Consider the following 12054-nt stretch of genomic DNA (forward strand, 5'->3'; position numbering starts at 1 on the left):
GCACACCAAAAGTACACTGAAGTTCAGATTTGTCTTGTATTTATAACATTACAATTATAATATTTTTAATTAATATATTATGCATTTATAACACTTATTTATAACATTGATATGAACTTATTTCAGTAAAGCATTCACATTCTCTACTGGAATCAGTCCACATTCTCTACTGGAATCGGTCCACATTCTTTACTGGAATCTGTTCACATTCTCTACTGGAATCTGTTCACATTCTCTACTGGAATCTGTTCACATTCTCTACTGGAATGGTTCACATTCTCTACTGGAATCGGTTCACATTCTCTACTGGAATCAGTTCACATTCTCTACTGGAATGGTTCACATTCTCTACTGGAATCGGTTCACATTCTCTACTGGAATCAGTTCACATTCTCTACTGGAATGGTTCACATTCTCTACTGGAATCGGTTCACATTCTCTACTGGAATCAGTTCACATTCTCTACTGGAATGGTTCACATTCTCTACTGGAATCGGTTCACATTCTCTACTGGGATCGGTTCACATTCTCTACTGGAATCGGTCCACATTCTTTACTGGAATGGTTCACATTCTCTACTGGAATCAGTTCACATTCTCTACTGGAATGGTTCACATTCTCTACTGGAATGGTTCACATTCTCTACTGGAATGGTTCACATTCTCTACTGGAATGGTTCACATTCTCTACTGGAATGGTTCACATTCTCTACTGGAATCGGTTCACATTCTCTACTGGAATCGGTTCACATTCTCTACTGGAATGGTTCACATTCTCTACTGGAATGGTTCACATTCTCTACTGGAATCGGTTCACATTCTCTACTGGAATCGGTTCACATTCTCTACTGGAATCGGTTCACATTCTCTACTGGAATCGGTTCACATTCTCTACTGGAATCGGTTCACATTCTCTACTGGGATCGGTTCACATTCTCTACTGGGATCGGTTCACATTCTCTACTGGAATCGGTTCACATTCTCTACTGGAATCAGTTCACATTCTCTACTGGAATCGGTTCACATTCTCTACTGGGATCGGTTCACATTCTCTACTAGTTGATATTAAGTCTCTCATTTGATGAAATACTGCACCTATCCTGGGTCCTCAGATCAGTGCAGATGAAGAAAATTGTGTTTTAGAGTATTTACATGATGCATAGGAAGTGAAGTATAATGTTTTTTAAATTATGTTAAATTATGTTTCTGTATATGTGAATTACAAATCAGCCTTTAACTAGTTAAATAATGTTTCTAGTTTAATGCATAGTTATAATATGTAATCATAGATATCCAAGGACCAGGATTGGTAAACACTTTTGAATTGTAATACATAGAGTTGATGTCGGAAATTTACATACACTTTAGCCAAATATATTTAAACTCAGTTTGTCGCAATTCTGACATTTAATCCTATTAAAAATTCCCATTGTTAGGTCAGTTAGGATCACCACTTATTTTAAGAATGTGAAATGTCAGAATAATAGTTGAGAGAATGATTTATTTCAGCTTTTATTTCTTTCATCACATTCCCAGTGGGTCAGAAGTTTACATACACTCAATTAGTATTTGGTAGCATTGCCTTTAAATTGTTTACCTTGGGTCAAATGTTTCGGGTAGCCTTCCACAAGCTTCTCACAATAAGTTGGGTGAATATTGGCCCATTCCTCCTGACAGAGCTGGTATAACTGAGTCTGGTATGTAGGTCTCCTTGCTCGCACACACTTTTTCAGTTCTGCCCACACATTTTCTATATGATTGAGGTCAGGGCTTTGTGATGGCCACTCCAATATCTTGACTTTATTGTCCATTTTGCCACAACTTTGGTAGTATGCTTGGGGTCATTGTCCATTTGGAAGACCCATTTGCGACCAAGCTTTCACTTCCTGACTGATGTCTTGAGATGTCTCGATTTCTTCAGTATATCCAGATACTTTTCCTGCCTCATGAAGCCATCTATTTTGTGAAGTGCACCAGTCCCTCCTGCAGCAATGCACCCCCGTGACATGATGCTGCCAGCCCTGTGCTTCACGGTTGGGATGGTGTTCTTCGGCTTGCAAGCCTCCCCCTTTTTCCTTCTAACGTAACGAAGATCATTATGGTTAAACAGTTCTATTTTTGTTTAATCAGACAAAGGACATTTCTCCAAGAAGTACCATCTTGTGCAGCAAACCGTAGTCTGGCTTTTTTATGGCGGTTTTGGGGGAGTGGCTTCTTCCTTGCTGAGCGGCATTTCAGATTATGTCAATACAGGACTCGTTTTACTGTGGATAAAGATACTTTTGTACCTGTTTCCTCCAGCATCTTCACAAGGTCCTTTGCTGTGGTTCTGGGATTGATTTGCATTTATGCACCAAATTATGTTAATCTCTAGGAGACAGAACACGTCTCCTTCCTGAGTGTAATTGTCACGACTTCCGCCGAAGTCGGTCCCTCTCCTTGTTTGGGCGGTGTTCGGCGGTCGTCGTCACCGACCTTCTAGTCATCACTGATCCAATTTAAATTTTCTATTGATTTTGTCTTGTCCTCCTTCACAATGTTTCCAATCCCATCACTTACATAAGTATTTAACCCTCTGTTTCCCCTCATGTCCTTGTCGGAGATTATTTTATTGTATGTTATGTGCAAGTCATGTGTCGGTGTGCGACGGGTTTTGTACCCACTTATATTATTTTTTGTATATTTTGTTTTTTTGAGTTTTATGAGCACTTATTAAATGACTCCGTTTATACCAAGTTCGTTTTCTTGTTCCTGACTTCCCTGCCACCGACACGCACCCATTACAGAATCTCCGACCCCAACTATGGAGTAAGCAGGAGAGGGTACCCCGGCCTGAAAGCCCTGGAGTGGGCCAATGCCGTGTGGAGAGAGGGAGATGAGGCGTTGGACCAGTTTGAGGAGTTTACCCGCAGTTTCCAGGCAGTCTTTGGCCACCCACCCAAGGGTAGAGCGGCGGATGAGCTCCTCTACCATCTGAGGCAGGAGACGAGGAGCGCCCAGGAGTTCGCCCTGGAGTTTAGGACCCTGGCTGCCGGCGCAGGATGGAACAACAGGGCCCTAATTGACCATTACCGCTGCAGTCGGCGCGAGTACGTCCGTTGGGAGCTGGCCTGCAGAGACACCACCCTCACATTTGACCAGCTGATGGACCTGTCCATCCGGCTGGATACCCTGCTGGCTACTCGCGGACGTACAGATCGGGTTCTGGTGGTTCCATCCTCCCACACTCCCTCTCCGATACCCATGAAGCTGGGAGGGGCGGTCTGCAGGGAGACCGGAGGGGGTTCACGCTCGTGTACGATTTGTGGCCGCAGAGGTCACACTGCCAGTCAGTGCCAGGTTGGTTCCACTGGGAAGCGAGGCAGCAGGCAGGGCGCTCTGGCATCACCCCAGGTGAGCCGTCATCACTCTCACCCAGAGCCTGTTTGTCTGTTTGTCACGTTCCTTGAGTTTTCCCCGCATCTCAGCATAAGGTGCTCATTGATTCAGGCGTGGCTGGGAATTTTATTGATAGAGCTTTAGCCTATGGATGTGCCCTTCCCCGTTCACGCCTTAGATACTTGACCATTAGGGTTAGGGTTGATTAAGGAGGTCCCCACAGCTTTGGGCATGGTGACGCAGGTGGGTCAAATGGAGAGAATTAGTCTTTTCCTCTTTGACTCTCCTGAATGTCCCGTGGTGCTGGGCCTACCCTGGTTAGCTTGTCATAACCCCACTATTTCTTGGCCACAGAGGGCTCTCACGGGTGGTCACGAGAGTGCTCAGGTAGGCGTTTAGGGGTTGGTGCTACAACGGTGGAGAGTCCAGACTAGGTCTCCACCGTGTGCATCCCCCCTGAATATGCCGATTTGGCTCTCGCCTTCTCCCAGAAGAAGGTGACTCATTTACCACCTCATTGACGGGGCAATAGACCTCCTGGTAGACGCTGCACTTCCCAGGAGTCATGTGTATCCCCTCTCACAGGCGGAGACGGAGGCTATGGAAACACAGACTGAACCCTCGCCAGGCAAGGTGGGCCACTTTAAATGGCCCCACAAACCACGGGCCCAGCTTCCGACAGGGCAGGCGGAGGGGCGGGTTTCAGGGGAGAGACAGACTCGGTCTCACTGCGGTGAAGACCTTCTGGCGCGGTACGGCGCGCTGAAGATGGACATGGGCGGCGTCCCATGTTTCCCCGGGTATCAGCCGGTTCTGGCTCCTTGGTATCAGAGTAAGATCGAGGCTCCTGCGGTGGATGACTGGTTCAGGGGCACGGAGGAAACATGGGACGCCGCCCATGTCCATCTTCAGCTCCAATTGACTCAAATGATGTCAATTAGCCTATTAGAAGCTTCTAAAGCCATGACATCATTTTCTGGAACTTTCCAAGCTGTTTAAAGGCACAGTCAACTTACTGTATGTGTACTTCTGACCCACTGGAAATGTGATACAGGGAATTATAAGTGAAATAATCTATCTGTAATAAATTTTTGGAAAAATTAGATGTCCTAACCGAGTTTCCAAAACTAAAGTTTGTCAACAAGAAATTTGTGGAGTGGTTTTAATGAGTTTTAATGTGTCCAACCTAAGTGTATGTAAACTTCCGTCTTCAACTGTACATGCAGACACAGTATCATTCAGACTGGAGTTTGATTCTCCTGGGATTGGATATGACTGAACTCCATCTTTATTTTCATGTTCAGTGAATATATTGAATTTACAGACTACAATGTGGGAATCTCATGCTTGGTAATAACTACATGTATGTATGACTTGCATCTTTGGTACAATAAAGTTATATTATATTCTACTTAATCCATATGCTTCATTGATGCCATTCAAACTTTTTCAAAGTTGATACTGCCGGCCACGATAGCTAAGGTTCTTAGCTATGTTCTGAACAAATATTTATACCCAAAAGTCTTAGGGTCCATTCACAGATCGGTTACATAGCAACACATCCATAGGCATACAGACATTTTATCCTCCACTGCACAATAATCAAGAAAATAGTTAGCTACCTATGTTGCTGAAGCTGCATTGCATGGCAAATGTCAGCAAGGCAAGCTTACATACTGTAATTGTACATTCAATTTGCAGTAAATGCTTTAGCCAGCTAGATTCTTTATATTCACTGTTTCACAAGAAGACAGCCTGGTTTGCTGGTTTTATCAGGAGTCCCAAAAACATGAAACAACCCAAATTAAAATGTCATACTCATGTCACAACGCCCATTAAGCTTGCTAAATAGCAATTTTCCTAAAATAACATTGACACAAAATATTCATAATCGTTTGTCTGTACATTAACTAACATATTCCTCGCAACTGTAATTTTTTTGCATGACTAATTATGACGTCTCTCTTTATTTTTAATCCCTCCTCCATGTTGTGTTGCTACCATGTTGTGTTGCTAGCTAGTTATTTGGCTAATGTAAGCTAGTCAGCTAGCTTGCTAAATAGCAATTTTCTTAAAATAACATCCTCGTCCATGTTGTGTTGCTACCATGTTGTGTTGCTACCATGTTGTTGTTATGTTGTGTTGCTACCATATTGTTGTCATGCTATGTTGCTAACATATTGTTGTCATGTTGTGTTGCTACCATTTTGTTGTCATGTTGTGTTGCTACCATTTTGTTGTCATGTTGTGTTGCTACCATGTTGTGTTGCTACCATGTTGTTGTCATGTTGTGTTGCTACCATGTTGTGTTGCTACCATATTGTTGTCATGTTGTGTTACTACCATGTCGTGTTGCTACCAGGTCGTGTTGCTACCAGGTCGTGTTGCTACCATATTGTTGTCATGTTGTGTTGCTACCATGCTGTTGTCATGTTGTGTTGCTACCATGCTGTTGTCATGTTGAGTTGCTACCATGTTGTTGTCATGTTGATACCATATTGTTGTCATGTTGTGTTGCTACATAAACTGGCGAAAGCTAGCCAAGTTCATTTACTTCTGAAATGGGGCTAAACAAAGGCTACAAAACATGTCCACACAAACAACATCTGTTCGATAATAATATAATACCCACCTCATATCGCTATCTGACAGATAACAAAAAATGCCATTTCTGAATGTGTGGCGGACATGACCCCCCCTGTCCTCAACATGACCCCCTCCCCCTGTCCTCAACATGACCCCCTCCCACCAGTCCTCAACATGACCCCCTCCCCCTGTCCTCAACATGACCCCCTGCCCCCCCTGTCCTCAACATGACCCCCTCCCCCTGTCCTCAACATGACCCCCTCCCCCTGTCCTCAACATGACCCCCTCCTCCCTGTCCTCAACATGACCGCCCTCCTCCCTGTCCTCAACATGACCCCCCTGTCCTCTGTGACAGTTACACCCCTGCCTGGATTGCACAATGTTTGCACATTATTCATTTCAAAATTCTTCAAGCTCTGTCAAGTTGGTTGTTAATCATTGCTTGACAGCTATTTTCAAGTCTTGTTGTAAAGGTTTTCTTCTGGTGAAAGAGAGGCGGACCAAAATGCAGCGTGGTTATTTTTGTACATCTTTAATAAAGATGAAAATAGAACAATCTACAAAACAAGAAACATGAAAAACCAAAACAGTCCTATCTGGTGCAACAAACACAAAGACAGGAACAATCACTTACCAAACCCAACACAAAACAGGCTACCTAAATATGGTTCCCAATCAGAGACAATGACTAACACCTGCCTCTGATTGAGAACCATATCAGGCCAAACATAGAAATAGACAAACCAGACACACAACATAGAATGCCCACCCAGCTCACGTCCTGACCAACACTAACACAAGGAAAACACAAAAGAACTATGGTCAGAGCGTGATACATGTCATAGACTTTCAAGATGATTCAAGTCAAAACTGTGACTAGGCCACTAAGGAACATTCAATGTCATCTTGGTAAGCAACTCCAGTGTAGATTTGGCCTTGTGTTTTAGGTTATTGTCCTGCTGAAAGGTGAAAAGCAGACTGAACCAGGTTTTCCTCTAGGATTTGACCTGTGTTTAGCTCCATTCCATTTCTTACCCCAGTCCTTAATGATTACAAGCATACCCATAACATGATGCAGCCACCACTATGCTTGAAAATATGGTGCTGCTCAATAATGTGTTGTATTGGATTTGTCTCAAGTATAACGCTTGGTATTCAGGACAAAAAGTTCATTGCTTTGCAGTGTTACTTTAGTGCCTTGTTGCAAACAGGAAGCATGTTTTGGAAAATGTGTATTCTGTACAGGCTTCTTTCTCTTAACTCAGTCAATTAGGTTCGTACTGTGGAGTATGTTTACAATGTTGTTGATCCATCCTCTGTTTGCTCCTATCACAGCCATTAAACTCCGTAACTGTTTTAAAGTCACCATTGGCCTCATGGTGAAATCCCTGAGTGGTTTCCTTCCTCTCCGGCAACTGAGTTAGAAAGGACGACTGTATCTTTGTAAGTATTGGACGTATTGATACATTTTCCAGTGTAATTAATAACTTCAGCTCTAAGGGATATTCAATATCTGCTTTAAAAATGTGTACCCATATATCAATAGGTGCCCTTCTTGCCAATGCATTGGCAAGCGTCCCTGGTCTTTGTGTTTTAATCTGTGCTTTAAATTCACTGCTTGACTGTGTTTCAGAAACTCTGGAAGCTGTGTGGAGAAGCATTTGCAATGACTGGCAATACGAGCCTTGGTATGTGATTTAACACTGAGTCTGTGCTTAGAGAGGCAAGTTTCTACTGTAGTTTATTAGTCCCCCCCACCCACCCACACACACACACACACACACACACACACACACACACACACACACACACACACACACACACACACACACACACACACACACACACACACTGTGTAATGCTCCAGTTGTCCCATTGTGAAACGGGTTCTACTGTACCTGCAATTAAATTTCCAAAGCCATGGGCTTAGCTAATTACTCCCAGACAAATGCCTCATCTCCCCTCACTAAATAACCAACACACACACATGCACTCACTCATCAACGCACGCGCACACACACAAGACTCATCTCACCCCTGCTAAATAACCAGTCTGCATAATAGGATGAGAGGCTGTCAAATGGCCCCTGTGAATCCTAGGCTGCCAATCAATACAAAATTGGATTTACACCATTATGTTAAGTCAGCTATTTGTGGGCTTCCAGCTGAAAGATAAAAACTGTAATTTAGCTAATGCAATGCCCTGGAGATTGTTAGAATAGCTTGAGCTAAAGTGAGTACAGCTTATTTTGTGTGGTTACTTACTCCCCCTAACACAATCTAAGTGTGCTCGTAACTGAAAAACAGACAAGCTAACGCTGAACAAACACACACACAGACACACACACACCAAAACAAGACAAGATGATGCTGAACAATTGTCAAATACAAATCACCATAGAAACATCATCTTGGAATGCCGAGGCGTGCTGTAAAATGCTGCTCTGTTTTCATCACCATAGAAACATCATCTTGGAATGCCGAGGCGTGCTGTAAAATGCTGCTCTGTTTTCATCACCATAGAAACATCACCTCGGAATGCCGAGGCGTGCTGTAAAATGCTGCTCTGATTTCATCACCTTTCAGGAATCAAGGTAAGACCCAGATGCAGACAGTCAAAGTAACAATGTTTATTGTAGCAACAGGGGCAGGCAAAGACAGGTCAAGGCAAGCAGGGGTCGAAAATCCAGGTTAAGACAAAGGTACAGGACGGCAGGCGGACTCAGGGTCAGGGACAGGCAGAGTTCAGTAATCCAGAGGTGGAGCAAAGGTACAAGATGACAGGCAGGCTCGGGGTCAGGCAGAGAGGTCAGGCGGGCGGGTACAGGGTCAGGACAGGCAAAGGTCAAAAACCAGGAGGACGAGTAAAGAGAGGCTGGGAAATGATAGGACCTGACAGGAAAAATGCTGGTAAGATTGAAAAAATAAGACGAACTGGCAACAAATAGACAGAGAACACAGGGGATGATAGGGAAGATGGGCAACACCTGGAGGGAGGTGGAGACAAGCACAAGGACAGGTAAAACAGATCAGGGTGTCACAGTACCCCCCCCCCTCTAGGGACGCCATGGTGTTCCGCCTGGGCGGATTCCTGGTTGACTGGGGAGCTAGCAGTGAAAGTCGACGATGAGGGCCGTGTCCAAGATGTCTTTAGCGGAAACCCAGCACTCCTCCTCCGGGCAATAACCCTCCCAGTCAACCAGGTACTGGAAACCCTTGCCCCATGATCGAACCCACAGGAGGCGTCTCACCGTGTATGCTGGCTGGCCCTCAATGACTAGGGGGGAGGGATAGGCCTAGAAAGAGAAGACAAAAGGCAGTCAGAAATGGCTTTGACTCTAGACACAGAAAAGTTAGGAAAAATACAGAGGGTTCAGAGCACCAGAGGACAAACGGCAGATGGGCTAATGATCTTGGAGCGGGGTGGACAGGTCTTGGCTTCCGGGGGTGTAGCCGTGGCCCTATAGCGATCTGCCAGTGCCTCATACTTGACCTTCTTGGATACCGGTAGGTGCTGCTGAAGCGAGGTGGCCCGGGCCTTACTGAACCTCTCCCGGAGGTCCTGGTACTCTGTGGAGCTGGCGGAGAGGTCCGGGGCAATTTCCAAGCCACCAGGAAGACGTCCCGGGGCAGGCAGAGCTGACTTCAGGCAATGAGTGTGGCAGGACAGGCTCCAACCCACTGGGAGAGAAAGGCCCGGCAGGTTCTGGAATCTCCATCATAGAGTTCCAGGGGAGGTAAGCGGGGTTCCCGGCAATGCTACCAGCCGGGTTACAGAGGGGCTGGGAGCTTACCGTCGTGGCAGGCTGCCTAGTAGGAATCCCACGGACTTACTCCTGCAAAATGTCCAATGCTTGGTCGTGTCGATTGGATGTGGCTTGGAACCCCTCCATCATGCCGCGAAGCAACTTCTCGTGCATACCAATGGTGGCTCCTTGGGAGGAGATGGCGCAGCGGAGCTGGACCAAGTCTGCTGGGTCAGTCATGGCCAGTTCGTACGATCAGGAATCAAGGTAAGACCCAGATGCAGAATGTCGAAGTAACAATGTTTGATGTAGCAACATGGGCAGGCAAAGACAGGTCAAGGCAGGCAGGGGTCAAAAATACAGGGTAAGGCAAAGGTACAGGATGGCGGGTGGACGGACGGGTACAGGATCAGGACAGGCAAAGGTCAAAACCAGTAGGACGAGGAAAGAGAGGCTGGGGAACGATAGGAGCTGACAGGAAAAACGCTGGTCAACTTTAACGAACAAGATGAACTAGCTCCAAACAGACAGAGAACACAGGTATAAATACACAGGGGATCATAGGGAAGAAGGGCGACCTCTGGAGAGGGGTGGAGACAAGCACCAGGACAGGAGAAACAGATCAGGGCGTGACATCACTGAAGAAACACCATCTTGGATTGCCGAGACGTGCTGTAAAATGCTGCTCTGTTTTCATCACCATAGAAACATCATCTTGGAATGCCGAGGCGTGCTGTAAATGCTGCTCTGTTTTCATCACCATAGAAACATTCTCTTGGAATGCCGAGGCGTGCTGTAAAATGCTGCTCTGTTTATTCATAACAGAAACATCATCGTGGAATGTGGAGGCGTGCTGTAAAATTATGCTCAGTTTTCTTCACCACAGAAACACCATCTTGGAATGTGGAGGCGTGCTGTAAAATGCCTCTCTGTTTTCATCACCATAGAAACATCATCTTGGAATGCTGAGACGTGCTGTAAAATGCTGTTCTGTTGTCATCACCATAGAAACATCATCTTGGAATGCTGAGACGTGCTGTAAAATGCTGCTCTGTTGTCATCACCATAGAAACATCATCTTGGAATGCTGAGACGTGCTGTAAAATGCTGCTCTGTTGTCATCACCATAGAAACATCATCTTGGAATGCTGAGACGTGCTGTAAAATGCTGCTCTGTTGTCATCACCATAGAAACATCATCTTGGAATGCTGAGACGTGCTGTAAAATGCTGCTCTGTTGTCATCACCATAGAAACATCATCTTGGAATGCTGAGACGTGCTGTAAAATGCTGCTCTGTTGTTGTGTTTGTCTCTCCCTGTGTGGAGAGTTGTCTCTAATCATGGTGGGTGGTAGAATAATGTTTTCTATAGGTATGGTGGGTGGTAGAGGAGAGCTGTCTATATGTGGGTGGATTGAGAGAGCTGTCTATAGGAATGGTGGGTGGTAGAGAAGAGATATGTATATAGGCATGGTGGGTGGAAGACAGCTGTCTATAGGCATGGTGGGTGGTAGATGAGAGATATGTATATAGGCATGGTGGGTGGAAGACAGCTGTCTATAGGCATGGTGGGTGGTAGATGAGAGCTGTCTATTGGAATGGTGGGTGGAAGACAGCTGTCTATAGGCATGGTGGGTGGTAGATGAGAGCTGTCTATTGGAATGGTGGGTGGTAGATGAGAGCTGTCTATAGGCATGGTGGGTGGTAGATGAGAGCTGTCTATTGGAATGGTGGGTGGAAGACAGCTGTCTATAGGCATGGTGTGTGGTAGATGAGAGCTGTCTATTGGAATGGTGGGTGGTAGATGAGAGCTGTCTATAGGCATGGTGGGTGGTAGATGAGAGCTGTCTATTGGAATGGTGGGTGGTAGATAAGAGCTGTCTATAGGCATGGTGGGTGGTAGATAAGAGCTGTCTATAGGCATGGTGGGTGGTAGATGAGTGTTGTCCATTGGAATGGTGGGTGGTAGATGAATGTTGTCTAATGTTGTCTATTGGTTGATAGAGGGGTGTTGGACATAATACAGCAGGATGGATCTAATACAGCAGGATGGATCTAATACAGCAGGTTGGACACAATACAGCAAGATAGATCTAATACAGCAGGTTGGACACAATACAGCAAGATAGATCTAATACAGCAGGTTGGATCTAATACAGCAGGTTGGACACAATACAGCAAGATAGATCTAATACAGCAGGTTGGATCTAATACAGCAGGTTGGACACAATACAGCAAGATGGATCTAATACAGCAGGTTGGACACAATACAGCAAGATGGATCTAATACAGCAGGTTGGACACAATACAGCAGGTTGGACACAATACAGCAGGTTGGACACAAT

The sequence above is a fragment of the Oncorhynchus gorbuscha genome, linkage group LG13, assembly GCF_021184085.1.
Source record: "Oncorhynchus gorbuscha isolate QuinsamMale2020 ecotype Even-year linkage group LG13, OgorEven_v1.0, whole genome shotgun sequence".
NCBI lineage: Eukaryota > Metazoa > Chordata > Actinopteri > Salmoniformes > Salmonidae > Oncorhynchus > Oncorhynchus gorbuscha.